Source organism: Lontra canadensis, unplaced genomic scaffold, assembly GCF_010015895.1.
Source record: "Lontra canadensis isolate GAN:19392208 unplaced genomic scaffold, GSC_riverotter_1.0 scaffold57, whole genome shotgun sequence".
NCBI lineage: Eukaryota > Metazoa > Chordata > Mammalia > Carnivora > Mustelidae > Lontra > Lontra canadensis.
The window spans coordinates 8,876,210-8,892,928 of record NW_022631051.1 but is presented as its reverse complement, the minus strand read 5'-3'; the positions used below and the strand labels follow the sequence as shown (position 1 = coordinate 8,892,928).

The following is a 16,719-nucleotide window of genomic DNA, read 5'->3' as shown; positions in this document are numbered from 1 at the left end:
AATTGGGCTCATCTTAACATTCTTCCCCTCTGTCCAAGATCCCAACACTCTTCATGGTTCCAACTCCAAGTTTTGTCTCCACATAGGACTGCCAACAGCTCCATTAATGATCCCAGCTTCTTGGAAAGCACTTTCAGTTTGATTTGTTTGCCTTTCAATTCCCAGAGCCCTTATGAAGGACCAAATACGTCAAGGAGAAAACCATCACAGAATGTTGGCTTGATCGGTATTCTTCCCTTCTCTTCAGTACCCTGGTTCCTCAAGTCCTTGCCACCTTTTTTGTACTTTTCCAGCTTTTCAAGATGGCTTTATGGCAAAGTTGACCTATAAGCTACTCCACTTTCACTAAAAGCAGAAATGAACTAGTGGCTTTCATCTTTGGAGCTCTTTCCTATCCAGAAATCTCTCTTCTTTTGGAAGTTACTCTAAAAGCCCTCAAAGTTACATAGCTAAATAGCTGCTGATTTAAAAGCCCAGATGAATAGGATCCAATTATTTCAACTACTCATCAGAATTCTACCTAGGCTCACTACATATACTGCCCTGCTCCAATTGCAACTCTGAATATTTCCTGGGGTTTGACACACCTGGATTTGCCAACTCTCACTGCTGGGTTCACCTCTACATATATCCAACTTCCTTATATCTGGTCCAACCCATTTTGTCTTATGAGTCTTCCTTCTGGGCCTACCTGCTCCATATTTCCAGTCACTAGCCACATAATCAGACCTAAACATAAGACTCAATTCCACCTACCTGTCTGGACAATTCTGCCCATACTCTCAATCCAAGTCAAGCACCATCCAATGTTTATCTTCCAAGTTTGGAGACCCTCCTCCCCTTTTCAAGTCTCATCTGTGAACTGTTGGTAAGCAGGCCTTCACTTTCAGGGAGAAAAGACCAGCTCTGTTATGCAATACAATGACTTATAAGAAATATATATTTGGTCATCCAGATAACCAAAACACATTTCTCAGATATATGTGGTCTTCACCCATAGTTCCTGAAAAAGCTTCAGAGCCATGAAGGTGAAAGGGTGTCTTATTATTAATAAAGGTGACTTCTGAAACTCACCCAAGGGCAGGAGCTGGTTGCCAGGAGAACCAAGTGATAAGAGGGTTGGAACATTTAGTGCCCTGCCCCATGAACTCTAAGGAGGGAGAGGGGCTGAAGGTTGAATCAGCCAGTGGTCAACGACTTATTAATCATAGCTATGTAATGAAACTTCCATAAAAACCCAAGGGGACAGCCTTTTTAGTCCTTTCTTCAGAGTGCTTCCATGGATGGGGAACCAGAATGCTTCCACATGCCACTGAGCCAAGCTCAAGGTCCATGAGGACAGAGATTCCTTTTGTTTGTGACCTTGCCCTTATGTGTCTCTTTTTCTGGCTACTGATTACATCCTTTATTATATCCTTTAATAAACTGGTAAACATAGGTGTTTCTCTGAGTTCTTTCTCTAAGTCACTTCAGCAAATTATTTGAACCTAAAAAGGAGGTCCTTGGATCCTCCCATCTTTCATTCTGCCTGCTGGTCAGAAGCACAGGTAATAAACAGCCTGGGCCTTGCAACTGACATGTGAAGGGGGGTGGGGTGGCAGTCTTGTAGAACTGAACACTTAGCCTGTGGAATCTGATACTATCTCTGCATAGTGTCAAAATTGAGTTGAATTCTTGGACACCCTGATAATGGGGACTGCATGCACACACACACAGAGACATACACACAGACACACACACACACACATAGTTTGGAATTGAGTGCAGGAACGTTAAAATAGATGCTGTTGCCTAGGAATGCCTGAGGCACTCACCTGGACCATATTACTTGTGGCAGGTTGACAGGGCCTTATGGTTCTGATTATGACTGCAAAATGCACCTAAGCAAAAAAAAAATCCAGGAACTCTGAAGAACAAGATTTATTACCCAGAGGTCTTGGAGGGTACATGGCAGGCCTGAGAGCCACACAGCAAAGTCAGAGGTAGAAAGAAAGGGAGAGACCACAGAACTAAGGGGTCTGCCTTTATTAGGGTCTGAGAGTGGGATAGCTTAGGATTTCATGGGTTCACTCTTCATTGGCAAATTTAAGACATAAGAGTAAGAATTAAAGAACAGGAAGGAAAAGGCAGGGTTACTCAAGTGGTCAGTTATCTACGTGTTACCTGGGACTTTCTAAGGAGAACTTCATAGATGGAGGCAACCTGGTTCACATGTGTGAAATGCTGGGGTTGGACTTGCCTGGTTTACAACCCTTCAAGCAAAGCTGCTTCTTCCCCCATGGACCTCAGGGCACACAACCCAATAGTCCATTATTCCTGACTGCTATTTCCAGCATTACACATCATGGAGAGGGGAGTTACATGCGACCTGGGGAGCCTGCAATCTGGTGTTCTGAAGGCTTGATGCCTCATTAAGAACCCTTATGACCTATGGAACTACCCAAGAGAAAAAGAGGTAGAGCTTTCTTCCTCTAAGCAATGACCTGAGGCCTTCTGAGCACACCTGGGAGGGGGAGCAGCTCTCCTGGTTTACACAAAATCAGCCTATGCACACCACCTAGAAAAGGGTCTACTTTTTTTTTTTTTAAGAGATATTTATTTATTTGAGAAAGAGAGCACATGCATGTGTACGAGGAGGAGGGGCAGAGGATGAGGGAGAGATTCTCAAGCAGACTCCCTACTGAGTGCTGAGCCCTACAGGGGTTCAATCCCATGACTCTGAGATCACAGCCCTGAGATCATGACCTGACCAGAAATCAAGAGTCTGACGCTTAACTGACTGAGCCACCCAGGCACTCCAAGGGTCTACTGATTAGATACATATATCAACCTTCCAAGAGGAAGTTGAAAAACTGGTTTACCAGTTGTCATCTTCAAAACACGTAGCACTCACAGGCCATGCTTAACTACCACTAAAGCTGTTTCCAAATGCACTGGGCCAGTGGGGACTACTGTTTAATTCTTGTTGATAACACTTTTTCAACAAATGTGCAGTTTCTAATGTTAATATTTCAAAATAAAGCTAAGTCATTTCTATTCCTTTTACACATATATTACTACAAGAGTAACAGCCACATCACAAGAAGTGTTAAAATTAAAAGAACACTTTCTAAATAAACTATCTGACATGGTTTAACAATATAAAAACAACTACCATTTTTCCAGAGCCCTTTGCTCATATCCCTTTGCTGCCTCTAACTCATAAAATATCCTTAGGTCAAAAATAGTCTCTTTTATAAACAAACAAACAAACAAACAAAAACCCAGGCTCTTAAATACAGAGAACAAACTAGTGGTTACTAGAGAGAGGGTGTGTGAAGAAATGGATGAAATAGGTGAAAGGGATTAAGAGTACACTTCTCTTGATAAGTACTGAGTAATATATAGAACTGTTGAATCACTACATTGTACACCTAAAACTAATATAACATTGTATGTTAATTATACTGGAATTTTAAAAAAATTTAAAGTAGTTTCTTTTAAAGTGTCCTTTCTAATCTACTTGTGACTGAGAAATCCCAGTCTGTTAGGAAATAAGTCAAAACCCCATAAATTCTACCACGATATTTCCCCTTGAGCCCCACCGATTCCCAAATTCATTACTGGGATGACTTGAAGATGTTGCTTCTTCATCTGATACTAACAATTTGAAAACAGACCTTTCAACACTAACTTTGTGCTAAATTTACCCATGAGATATTACTAAAGAATGGGCTGAGAGCAGTGGAAAGATATTTTTTGGATCCACCTAGTTCACAATAAAATAATAATGATTTCTCTTGCTTCCCTCCATTTCTGTCTTCCAAAACATAAAAAATAAAAAACAAAGAACAACAACAACAAAAAAAACCCAACCTGCAAAAAGAAATGATTTTCCTCACCTCTAGCACTAAAAAATCACTCAACGAAGGAGAGGATCAGCCCACCCCTGTACGGGTTGGTTTAAGAACACGGCCCATGCAGGGGCGCCTGGGTGGCTCAGTGGGTTAAAGCCTCTGCCTTCAGCTCAGGTCATGATCTCAGGGTCCTGAGATCAAGCCCCGCATCGGGCTCTCTGCCCCGCATCGGGCTCTCTGCCCCGCATCGGGCTCTCTGCCCCGCATCGGGCTCTCTGCTCGGCAGGGAGCCTGCTTCCTCTTCTCTCTCTGCCTCTCTGCCTACTTGTGATCTCTGTCTGTCAAATAAATAAATAAAATCGTTAAAAAAAAAAAAAAAGAACACGGCCATGCAGACTAGCATGAGATAAAGGAAGCAAAGGCAAAAAGATGCAGAACCATCACTGTCCTCAAAGTCCTTACAATTTCGAAGACAAAAAAAAAAGAGATAGAGAGAACACAGCTGTGAACAATTAAAAAGCAGTACATCAACAGGTGCAAAATGTTCTTGTTCAAATGAAATGCACACGAATGCCAAGGAGACTAACTTCCCGTTCCCACTGTGGGGAAGACTGCGGGGGAAGAGAGTCCTTAAACAACTGTTTATCACGGGGAAATCGGGTTCACCACAGAGATAAAAACAACCCAAAATTGCTCATTTGCCAAAGGAAGAGAATGGTCAAGAGCACATGTGAATGGTACTTGCAGCCCATAACCACCCTCCCTTATGACCACACCGCTGAAGCATGGGGCTGCCAGCTGGCCGGCTGTGGCAGAGAGCTAGGGTGCAACTGACCCCAGCCTCCAATGTGAGGCCAAGCGAGGCGTCCAAACTCAAACAGGTTGCCCACACATGCTGATTCTCACAGGTCTCTGCGAAAATGAGGACACAAAAAGTTTTGCAAGCTTGTCCTTTCTTCCAAAGAATAGAGATAGTAAAAGATGAACAAAATAACAGATCCTCTCTAGTAACCCCCCCAATTCTACGAAGATGAAGGCCCTTTTTAGCACTTCTTCACCAAAAATGCTTACATTTGTAGATCAAGCCCCACAGATGAACACAAAGCAGACCAACCCCTTCCTGTAGCTAACAATCAGTAAAACGATCAAAGGTAAAGAAAAAAAAAAAGGAAAATCACACAGAAATAGAACCTTGTGTTTCTTTTATATTATTTTATTACCATCTTTCTCAAGCTCTAGGCTTAAACAAAAAACACAAGACATATAATACACCTGAGGCTTAGAAAGAGTTTTCCCCACTGGTTTTATAATTATAATTATTTAAGACATCTCATTCATATAACTTTAAGAGGAAAATCATGCAGTAATATAACTTTGAATTTCTTTTTTTAATGGTGCTTTCCCATAGTTCCTATAGTATATAGCTTCCTCTGGATTTTTATTTTACAGATTAGCCAAGGACATCTGGATGACTCAGGAGATTTTTCCAAGGCAACCTGAATATGTAGGACTCCTTCCAGTCAGGCCTGGGAGCATTTCCTCTACCTCCAGGCTAATCTATCATCTTTCCTAAACAGAAAGACAAGGAAACCAGATGGTACTGCCCATTGTCACAGTCCCTAATGTATTCACCTCTTAAGAACCCCCTAAAGGTTATTTCAAAATCTCACTTGAGGGGCACCTGGGTGGCTCAGTGGGTTAAGCCTGCGCCTTCAGTTCGGGTCATGATCCCAAGGATCAAGCCCCAAGTTGGGCTCTCTGCTCAGCAGGGAGTCTGCTTCCCCCTCTCTCTCTCTGCCTGCCTCTTTGCCTACTTGTGATCTCTTTCTCTGTCAAATAAACAAATAAATTAAAAAAAATTTTTTCCCCAAAAAAATCTCACTTGAGCACACTGTAATGACCAACTGAAAAACATCATTCGGTGCGGTTTGTACTCTTGAGGATAAAACTGGCGTAAAAGTCAGCTTTGCTGGCCAATGCAAGTGGTGCTACCAATGGCCTGAAAAATAATGGTCCCTGAGAGTCAATGGAAGAGAGCTGGTGACATCAAAGAGAACTGAAGGACATGAGAGCTTTTTGCTGCCGCCACCACCACCACCAGGACCACCCCCTCAGTGCTGCTTCCAGGACACACAAGTACTCTCTCACATAAGGATGGATCTATAAGCAGAGAGTATCAGAAGGCCCTGAGTGGGATCTGCTGCCCCATCCTGAGGAGACTGAAAGTCAGTCCCCCTGAGTAGCTACTTAAGGATGGGATGGAATCTTAATCATATTTGTGCCCCACCTACCACAAATCTTGGCATATAGGAAGCCCCCAATACACTCTGACTCAACAGTAAAATGAACAGATGAATGAATGAATGAATGAATGAATGAATGGATTTGAAATATAAAATAAGAAAGGTCACATGGATCTTCTGCCTTCCCCAGTAATAGTCAAGGCTTTTAATTTGTCCTTATCTTTATAACAGCCCTCCAGGTAGGTAGTGTTCTCCTCATTTTGTGGAGCAGGAAACAGAGGCTCAGTGAGTTAAATAGTTTGTCTAAGGCCACAGTAATTAATGCTAAGTGTGGAACAGGAATTTGAACTTTTACTTCTTCTATCAAAACCTCCATCTTTCCAAAACACCAAATCATCTTCTTTTTTTTTTTTTTTTTTTTTTTTTTTTTTTTTTTAAAGATTTTATTTATTTATTTGCCAGAGACAGAGGGAGAGAGAGTGAGCAAGCACAGGCAGACAGAGAGGCAGGCAGAGGCAGAGGGAGAAGCAGGCTCCCCGCCAAGCAAGGAGCCCGATGTGGGACTCGATCCCAGGACGCTGGGATCATGACCTGAGCCGAAGGCAGCCGCCTAACCAACTGAGCCACCCAGGCGTCCCCCAAATCATCTTCTTAAGGGCAGTTTAACTCTGCAAAGTTTCCCAAGTAAAATTTAAAAATAAGCAAAGGTAAATATGCTAATTTCAAAACTAAAAAATTATATTTCTCAGACTGTCTACTGTAAGTAATATAAACCCAAACATGCCAAAACACAAAACTGATGTCAAAACCTGGAAGCTGTTATTCCAGATACAAACAGCAAAAGAAACCTGGAAACCTCAGACCCAGTGACAAGGAACTCAGGTCAGGACCACACGTAGAAAGGAGTCCAGGAGATAAGAAAAGCACAGAGCCAGCCAAGGCTTCCTCCTCCAACCTTACCTCAGGGGGAATTTACTGGTCATTCCACTCCAGTGCTAATGGCCTCTCTGATCAGATCAGACTGTTAAATCTCTGAGAGCAAGTACTGTGTCTTCTACCTATATATATTTTTTTCTACCATGACATCCATCCCCACACTGTCCGTATCACAAAATGTTAGTTGGATTAATGTTGAATTAATGAATGAACAAATAAAAGGCAAACTCTATAAGCAAATTAAATGTAATAATAGCAAAAAAACAAAAAACAAACAAACAAAAACCCCTGAAGTGCTCCCTGGCTAGGGAGAGGGTTAGGTTTTCTTTTGGTTATTAGAGCAAACACAGTCCTACTCTTATCTTTCCCCTGACGGCAAGCCCAAGCAGGCCTAACAGCATCTCCTGTCTTCACTATAATTTGAAAGAAGTGGATAATGTCAATCTGCAGATCAAAAACACTATCATCTTGGCCATTTATCCAGCTCTATATTTCTCATAATGAATCTTTAAGTGATCCCATTATCATCTATCAGTAGTTTTAAGTGCAGTGATAGAATTCTTTGGAGAAGATGGACCCTGTAGAATAAAGGTCATATGGATTCAATTCACAAAGAAAGGCAATAAGGGGCACCTAGGTGGTAGAGTATGTTAAGCATCCAACTCTTGGTTTCAGCTCAGGTCATGATCTGGGTTGTGAGATCAAGTCCCACTCTGGGTTCCATGCTCAGCATGGGGTCTGCTTGAGATTCTCTCTCCCTCTCTTTTCCTCTAAAATAAATAAGTAAATCCAAAAAACAAAACAAAGGCATAATTCCCCCCAACACACACATATAACAAATTCACTTCTGTATATCTTGATAAATCACAAATAGAAACTGCTTTTTAAAATTGTATGTTTGGCCAATATGGTACTGACACAAAAACTGACACATAGATGAATGGAACAGAAGAGAAAACCCAGAAATTAACCCCCAGTTATATGGTCAATTAATCTTTGACAAAGAGGGAAGAATACCCAGTGGGGAAAAGATGGTCTCTTCAACAAATGGTGATGGGAAAACTGGACAGCAACACTCAAAAGAATGAAACTGGACCACCTGCTTACACCATACACATACACAAAAATAAACTCAAAATGGATTAAAGACCTAAATGTGAGACCTGAAATTGTAAAAATCCTATAAAAGAACGTAGGCAATGACTTCTTTGACATTGGCTGTAGCAACTTCTTTCTAGATATGTCTCTTGACACAAGGAAAACAAAAAGAAAGATAAAATACAGGGACTACATCAAAATAAAAAAACTTCTGCACAGTGAAGGAAACAATCAACAAAACTAAAAGGCAACTGAGGGGACCGAGTGGCTCAGTCAGTTAAGCATTTGACTCTTGATTTCACCTCAGGTCATCATCTCAGGGTTGTGAGATCTAGCCCGACATCAGGCTCCAAGCTCAGCGCAGTCTGCTTGAAAGTCTCTCTCTTCCCTCTCTCTCTGCACCCTCCACCATTCCCACATTCTCTAAAATTAATAAATAAAATCTTCAAAAAAAAAAAAAAAACTAAAAGGCAACCTAAGGAATGGGAGAAGATATTTGCAAATGACATAACCAATAAGAGGTTAGTATCCAAAATATATAAAGAACTTATAAAAAAACAAATAATCACCCCCAAAAAACCCAAATAATCCAGTTAAAAAATGGGTAGAAGACATGAATAGACATTTTTCCAAAGAAGACATACATATGGCCAACAGATACTCAAAAAGATGTTCAATATTACTTAACATCAAGGAAATACAAATCAAAACCATGATGAGGTACCACCTCACACCTGTCAAAATGGCTAAAATCAACAACACAAGAAACAACAGGTGTGGCAAAGATGTGGCGAGAGGGGAACCCTCTTGCACTATTGGTGGGAATGCAAACTGGTGCAGCCAGTTTGGAAAACAGTAAGGAATTGGCTCATAAAGTTAAAAATGAACTACCCTAAATCTAACTTCACACTATTGGGTATTTACCCAAAGAATACAAAAATACTAATTCAAAGGCATAATTATACCCCTATGTTTACAGCAGCATTATCTACAATAGCCCAAGTGTCCATCAATAAGTGAATGGATAAAGATATGATGTATGTGCATACAATGTAATATTACTCAGCCATAAAAAAGAATGAAATCTTGCCATTTGCAACAACATGTATGGAGCTAAAGATCGTTATGCTAGGCGAAACAAGTCAGTCAAAGAAAGACAAATACCATTTATGATTTCACTCATGTGGAATTTAAGAAACAAAAACTAGCAAAGCAAAAAAAAAGAGAGAGAGAGAGTAAGGCAAACCAAGAAACAGACTCTTAACTATAGAGCACAAACTGATAGTTACTGTATCGATGTGGTGCTAGGGGCTAAATAGGTGATGGGCATTAAGGAGGGCACTTATGATGACCACCAGGTGATGTATGCCAATGCTGAATCACCATATTGTACACCTGAAACTAATACTACACCATTAACTAACTGGAATTTAAATTAAAAGGTTTTTTAAAAACTTCATATTTGGCAAGAGCTTGGAAGTTGTCACATGGGCATTTCATATTACACCAGCAGGTCCAACAATGACAACTCTGTGATAATTTATGCAATAGTTCATATAGCACAGATGATCTTAAATAAACAATGGCCTCCCCTGGGTCAGCCTTTCCATTCAACAGGGTCTGTGAGCAAGGAACTCTCGAAACTGAGCAGAACGTTCACTTTTCATCCCACAGCCAGCCTTCTGAAAGTGCTCTGGTAAAACTTTCCAGTGCCCTCTTGATTTCCAAATTCAATGAGCACCATCCAGCCCCTGTCTTATATGACCTCTCAGCAGCATCTGATGCTCTGACAGCACCTGCCTGTCCCCCTCCACAGTTATCAGGACTCCACTCTCCCAGTCTGTCTCTGACCATCAGTGGTCTCTGACACCCTTGCAGGCCCTCTTCCTCCATTAAGCCCTGAAAATTTACTGCTGCCTGGAGTGCTGTCCTGAGCAAAATCATCCATCCTGAATTTTTCTGACTTTACCTAAATTTGCTTACCAGTGGAGAAATGCTAAATGAAGGATAGCAAGAAGAAGGGAGGGAGTGAGAGGAGGGAGAAGACGATAAATCACAGGCTTACTCAACTACACCTATGTGATTGGCAACCACACAGCCAAGAATCAACCATGTATGGAATTTAGTTGAGGCTGTTCAATGGCAGGAATTCAAGGCCTGATGCTAAAGAGTCACCTTCATTTGCTTAAAATGATGTACAGTTAAAACAGCCGCGCCAACAGACAAGCCAGACTCACTACAGTTGACAAAAATAATAGCCAGTATAAGCTGGTAACAGCTCCAGCAGGGACAGGCCGAATCCTGAACAAATCATTTTTCATAAAGGTAGACCTCAGACTAGCTGGCATTTTCCAGTCTTAAATACAGTCATCCCAAAGTCCCTATTTCCCGTCTCTCCTGTATCACTCTCAGTGTCCCTCAGACCCCACTTTCACCCCATCTCCCAAGTTGTAGAAAATGTTTACTCCACAAAGATGAATCATATATAAGATCTTATTCTAAGTGATCAAGGTCAAATTGGTGTTCTGAGACCAATTCCAATGTGTGTGTGTGCGTACACGCACGCGGGGATGGGTCCCCACACATTGAAGCAATTTTTGGACACCAACAGGGTATCTGAGGAGAATTCAACTCAATTCTGATGCTATCTACCCAGACATACTATCAGATCCCAGAGGCTGAGGGCTCACTCCTGCAACACTGTTCTCCCATGCCACTTGAGGGGGCCAGTCGCAGGCCCAAGTTGTTACCTGTACTTCTGATCTAACTGCTATACATGAGAGGTTCCCACAACCTCCTCCTTGGATTTCAGATGTCAGTCATAAATGCAGGTCCTGTAATTCTGACTGACTAGCTATAAAATCAGAGGTTCCCAGGACCTCCTCCTCAGGTTCCATTAATTTGCTACAGTGGCTCAGAGAACTCAGAGAAACATCTTACTTACTAGATTATCATTTCATTTAAAAAGGATGTAACTCAGAAAGGAAGAAGGAAGAGATACGTTGGGCAAGGTATGGGGAAAGGGCAAAGAGCTTCTAAACTCTCTCCAGGAGCTATACTCTACCCAATCTCTGGGCATTCATCAACCCGGAAACTCTCCAAACGCTATCCTTTGGAATTTTATGAAGGCTTCATTACATACATTACATTGATTAAATCACTGGCCATTAGCAACTAAGTCAACTTCAAGCCCCTCTCCCCTCCCTAGAGATGGGGAAGGGGTAGGGAAGGACTAAAAGTTCCAACCCTCTTATCACCAGGTTAGCTCCACTGGCTACCCATCCTTAAGTGCTTTTCAAAAGTTTCCACATTAACATAACAAATAACACCTTTTATCTCTCTCAATGCTTAGGAAATTCCAAGGGCTTTAGAAGCTGTGCATTGGGAATTATAAACAAAGACCAAATATATATAAGAAATATATTTTGGTTATCTGAATAGTCAAATATATATATTTCTTATAAATCACAATATCACAAAGGTCTAAGTTATCTGACCCACCCTAATTTGTCTTTTTAAGGTCTTTAACATGACTATTGAGTACTACGGAGACCACAGGAATGGGGTACTGTGTCATTTCAGACTCCTTCCCATGAACCAACCCCCAAATCCTCAATAAACTCACATGGGGAAAACAGAACTGTAAGTAATAAACATAACAGGCTGGGCATATCTAATAATTGCTTGCAAGAAAAACTGGGAACCAGAATGAATAGAAAGTGAAATATCTGGAGTTCTACTTTCACTGGCCAATTCATCCTCATCCAACTCGTGAATTTCCAAGGCTACTTGTTGGGTATTTGTAACCAGCATTCCAAGGCACTCTAGACTACCCTACACTTCCCTTCCATGACAGTGCCTAGTCCCACCAGGCAGAACCACTCACAGGCGCCAGGGCCACATACAACCCTCCATAAATCTAATCCACCCCACTGAGAGCATGCCCTCCATTTTCCACTTTGGATGGCAACTAAAATCTCTTTCCAGTTATGGGAAATGGAAAAATGTAGTAAATATACATTAAATAGAGTCAAGAAGAAAGGACAAATGCAAATCACACTAAACAAAAAAACAAATATAATTTGAATAATCTGTTATTTTTAGGTTTTAGAAACAGAAACCAACAGAATTTCTAAAACCAGTTAATCCTAAACAACACTGTGCTTCTACAGCCAAGTTGGAAATTCCTTCCTAACTATGACTCAAAATCCAGAAGCCACAGAAGAAAGGAATGATAAATATAACCACATAAACATCAGAAATTTCAGTCTGGTAAAAATCAGTATAAAGACAAACGACAAAAACTTCCAAAGAGTGTTTGCAAGTTTTATCACAAAATCTACTTCCCTGATATACAAAATGCTCCTAGAAATCCATGAGAAAAAAAGGTACAATCCACAAACAGAAAGGGCTCGTACAATCACGTGAAAGGTGCACAACTTCTCATAATAATAGAAATGTACATTAAAACTACATTTAGGCACCACTTTCCACCTATCTGTTTGGTAAACTCCAAAAATGTGGTAACATGGTCTACTGCTAAGAATGTGATAAAAACGGCACCTTCACCCACTGCTGATGGGGGTGTGCAATGTCAATCAAAACTACAAATGCATATGCTCTCTGATTTAACGATTCCAAATCTGGGAATTTATCCTGAAGATTATGCTTGCATATAATTAAGTGCAATGTAATTTAGTGAAATGAAATATGTTATTCATGGTATTTTGTTTGTATAAGCAAATTTGGAAATCAGTTAAATGTTCATCAATAGAGGACTGACCAGTTCAATAAATCATGGTATGTATATTAAATGGGACACCAGGCATCTGTAAATAGGAGGGAGGGGGTGTGGTGGGGACGGAAAGGAGAGAGAAAGAATGAGCAGGAAGGAAGCTTTGTAGGCGCTGATATGGATGTGGAAGGATCTCCAAGACACATTAACATGAAGAGCAAAAGTTGTGCAGAAAAACGGGTATGAGACCTTTTGGATAGACGGAGGGGTGATTGATATATTCTCAAATTTATCTATAAATAAGAAAATTCTAGAAAGATACATAAGAAACAATAACAGTGACTATGGGGACAGAGACAGAGTAGACAGAAGTAGACTTCTGAATGAATACCTTTTGATAATTGATTTTATTTTTGAACCATGTAATGATATCACCTAACAAAAACAAAAATAATGAGTTTTTTAAACATATCACAGTTTTCTTTTATACCAGATTCCATATCAGCAAGCCGACGCATAAGAAGACTACATGTCCACTTTCCTCCGATGTTCTTTTTGTCTCCTCCGTCATTTACCCCTCCCCATTCTCAGGGAATCCTTAATATTTCCTCACGGTACTTAGTTTACCAATCCTCTATCCTCGAACCTGTTCCCATGACGAGGAATTTCAGAAAACAGAAATTATTCTTGAATATCATAATTGGAAACTAAAACACATGGAATCCATTTTCTTAAAACTGCAGTAGGTAAAGCTGAAAGAGCTGAAACCTTTTGGATTAATCAGATGAGAATGGCTGGTTGGTCTTGTTGGACAGGGATGAGTCTGAAAGGCAACCACCCCCCATAGCCTCTTCCCCAGCACTTGTCTAGGTGGTCTGACCCACAGTCTGGCACAGTGCGGTATCGAAAGTCCAATGCCTTCAACAGCATCAACCAAGACTGGAGCTGAGCAGGGAAGCCGCAAAGCCCCCCATGGGTCCTGGCATAAAAGACTCTGTCTGACATCCCAGACGACCCACCTGGATGGAAGTACCTGGGTGTGTCCTTGCACGGTACGGAACTATACTCAAATTTTTCCGGCTGTTTACCTTTGCATCCTAAAAATTTCCAGAAATGACTCTCCCTGGTGATAAACTGCACTCTCCAACATTTCAGGCCATAGTTTTTGCATGACTGCTTAGCCTCTGTACAATTTGAGCTAGTTCCTTCTTATCATCATATCTTACAGGGCAATTAGAACCACTTTAATTCTTTCCTAATAGAATCTAGTGCTCATCTATCTAAACCCTTTTATCAAGCGATCCATTGGTAACAACACATGTGCTTTCCATTCACAGAAGTGCTTTATTTTGTTTTGTCTTGTTTTGGCTTCCTTCTTTTTTTGTATCATCTTGGGAAATGAGGGGCAGGAGAGTTAGTTGAGAAAAAATTTAGCTCATGTATAATAAAACTCCTCTTTTCCTTCATCCAAAGCTAAGTCCTCAGAGGGCAAAGTTAATCTAGTTCCCCTTCAGTGGACATGAGAAGACACATGGGCAACCCCAAGATGGCCAGGCAGGCATCAAGACCGTGTATGGTATATAGTCTCACACACGCTCTCCTTATGCTGCGTTCCAGCCCGCCTTGTGCCTTTACTGTTGGCAACTATAGGGTCAACTGAGCCGCCAGAGTCAGACAGCCTTACACTGCTGGAGAAATCTAGAGAATCAGTGTATTCATTAAAGACTACCCCCCAATAAATCTTTCTAAAGAGAAGGAACCAAAAGCTTTCCTTTTGGACCATGGCCAAGTTCTCATTTTACAACCAGCAGCAGGTCCCAGCACTCCAAAACAGAAACAGTAACTGCATATTTTCCTCTTTTCCCTCTGCAGCTGGAGAGCAAGCATGAAGTCCCCAGGGAGAGACCACGGCGGGTGGGGGGGGGGGTGCCCTAGGCTGTCTGCAGGATCCTTCTCACCTGCCTGCCCGTTACAAGAACAAATGCAAACATTTTCCTTTCAGTCTGGCAGTATAAATTTCCAAAAGGCACCCTCTGCATTTGGCCTTCATGCACATCGGTTAATATATGAACTAAAAATGTGATATATATCCCAGGAATAACACTGAAACAGGTAAAACAATGTAAAGCCTCCTTAACCTATCCCAAAACTACCTGTCCTCCTGAAGTGTCACTTACCCCAGGAAGTATCAGTCCTTCCGAAGCAGTTGCTTTTTGACACTTTTCTTGGAAACGGAATTCCATCCTAACAAGCTGTTACTCCCCTCCACAGAACTGCTGAAGACTAATAATTGAGCTACAAACACCAGGTTTGGCAAACTTGGGCTAGAGAAAACCATTAATCTTATGATGGCATTTTAGAGGTCTCCACAAAATCACATTTCCAAATGAAATAAAACTAGTCTCCCAAACTGGGCTACACTGGAACAAGGAAACAAACAGCCTGAGACAGCAATGAATTACAAATGGCATGCTAATTACCAGTCTACATCCAGAAATAGCTGAAGACTGCAGGATTTTTGTTGTTGTTGTTGTTAAAATAACTACAGCCTTTATTCTAGGGTTGGGCAAAAGCATCTGATTTATTCAAATGCTTCAGCTTCTAAACATAATCGCATTTATATGTACTTATCTAGGAGGGGGAGTGGGTGGAGAGAAACTCTGGGGGCAGGGGCATGGGTTCCCAGAGACAGCAGTGGGTGGTCAGTAGAGAGCAGTAGACCACTGGGGCATGGTCCCAGGCAGGCACCATCAAACCCACCTGCTGAAGCTGACGTTGTGGGGAGGGGCACACCTGGGACAGGGGACAACTCTCCTGCTTGCCCTGTTAGCGGTGCTCATCTCAGACCCTACAGAAAAAAGAAGGGGACAGTGGAAGCCAAGATTCTACAGCGTCTTTCAGCACTTTCATCACTTATTGGTGAATAACCAGAAATGGTGCCCAGGAAAGTTGTACAGAGTTTTGACTAGAGACCTGCTTTCAAGATACTTATAATCTGCTAAAAATGAAAATAAGAAAAAGTTCATGAGCATGACAGAAACAGGTCCACTGAGCTAGGTTCCCTAAGGACAAGATGAGCATCTCTCTGTGTGGGATCAGCTTGGGAGATAAAATACTTCACCAGAGATTCCAGGTCATGCTAGGAATGAAGAGTGTGCCCGAAAATGTTTACTTCCAAAATCTGGAGTCTGAGCCCTGTTGAGAGACTAATCCTACCCCTTCCTCTCGCCCCAAACTTCAAGCTTGTATTGCCTTGTTACCCCTCTAAATATGTCCCATCAACCCACCCCTGCTCTCAAGTTCTAGAATACTGTAGCAGGAAGTCTCCTTCAGGGTATTCTGGTCCAGCAAACGTTTCTCTAGCTTCATGGAGCTGCAGGCAAAGGGTGTTCTTGTGTCAAAGATTAGGAAATTCTGGATTAAACAACACTGTGGTTTTCTTTACCACAGGACTTCTCACAGTCTAATATGCCCATGGTGCATTAAAAATCTCCAAGAAAGGGGAGTGCCTGGGTGGCTCAGTCAGGTCCGCATCCAAGTCTGGATCTCAGCTCAGGTCATGATCTCAGGGTTGTGAGATCAAGCCCCTCATGGACTCTGTGCTGGGTGCAGAGCCTGCTTAAGACTCTTTCTCTCCCTCTCCTTCTGCCCTCCTAACCAAATAAATAAATAAATAAATAAGAATTTCCAAGAAAGTGATTTAACAGTATTTGTAAAATTCAGTTTACTGGAAAATCTTTCCTTTTGCCCACCTCCTAAAGCTATTCTGAACATATGCTGGGCTAGGCTCTGGGCCCACCTTCTCCTTCCACAGTTGGCGAAACGTTTGCTGAGCACCTATGCCCGCCAGGCACACGCTGGATGTCAAGGA

At 41.6% G+C, this 16,719-nt stretch overlaps 1 protein-coding gene across 5 annotated transcripts in view; it reads right to left on the bottom strand.

Annotated features, from left to right (window-relative positions):
* LDLRAD4 (low density lipoprotein receptor class A domain containing 4) overlaps positions 1 to 16,719 on the bottom strand; it is a 413,383-nt gene that overhangs the window by 315,830 nt on the left and 80,834 nt on the right. The window contains exon 1 of one of the 5 annotated variants that reach the window (XM_032875828.1): positions 15,609 to 15,624. The exons of the other annotated variants lie outside the window; for them this stretch is intronic. The gene's annotated coding sequence lies outside the window, so the exon portion shown is untranslated. Of the gene's footprint in view, positions 1 to 15,608; positions 15,625 to 16,719 lie in introns of those variants that run through there. 5 annotated transcript variants of the gene reach the window in all.